Here is a 768-nt window from a genome sequence, read left to right as displayed (position 1 = left end):
AGAAGCAGCCTCCCTGCTGAGCAGAGAGCCGAACATGGGGCTCAATTCCAAGACCCTGAGATCATGACCTGAGCCAAAACCAAGAGTCGGACGCTTAACCAAATGAGCCACCAAGGCACTCCTACAATACTTTTTTATAACTCTGCTTATACACAGTAGACAATTGATGTGGGCAGGAAAATTTGACTGGATCTATGTTCTTAAGTAGGGGAGAAGGAATGCAGTGCCTGCATACAGGAAGGAACTGACTTTGGATGGGCATATAAAATGGTTCATCTGTCTGCAGCCAGTTAAGCCAAATGTGCTCTTTCCCCATGGGGCCCAAGGTGCAATGGCTGCAAACAGTGCCCTCCTTGGTAGTATGTGCAGCCTGTTGCCTGTATGAGTTGCTTCAGGGGACCTTGGAGACAGTGGACATTCGTGTCTGACCTCATGCTCTCCCACGTCTAGGCCCAAGACAGGAAAGCAGGTGCCTTTGGAAAGCCTCAGGGCACAGTGATCAGGGTCCACATCCGCCAGGTCATCACGTCCATCCCTGTCAACCTGCAGAACATGTGACTGAGCTACCAAGAGGCATGTGATTGAGGCTCTAACCAGGGCAAAGTTCAAATTCCCTGGCCACAGGCAGGAAGAGCCACATCTTCAAGAAGTGGGGTTTTCCTGGGTTTATTGTGAATGGATGTACAGACATGGTGGCTGAAAAGCCCATCCCAGGTGGCCATGGGGTTAAATACACCACTAATGGTGGCCCCTCTGAATAAACAGCAT

General features: G+C 50.3%; 1 non-coding gene across 1 annotated transcript; it reads left to right on the top strand.

The window, feature by feature from the left end:
- The first annotated feature begins 280 nt into the window (after positions 1-280).
- LOC116871418 lies at positions 281-413 on the top strand. Its single transcript, XR_004383389.1, has one exon. It is a non-coding gene; the product is annotated as a small nucleolar RNA SNORA70 (small nucleolar RNA).
- Positions 414-768: the final 355 nt, after the last annotated feature.

The sequence above is a fragment of the Lontra canadensis genome, unplaced genomic scaffold (assembly GCF_010015895.1).
Source record: "Lontra canadensis isolate GAN:19392208 unplaced genomic scaffold, GSC_riverotter_1.0 scaffold25, whole genome shotgun sequence".
Taxonomy (NCBI): Eukaryota; Metazoa; Chordata; class Mammalia; order Carnivora; family Mustelidae; genus Lontra; species Lontra canadensis.
The sequence above is the reverse complement of the archived record's forward strand: the minus strand, read 5'-3'. Positions and strand labels throughout refer to the sequence as shown.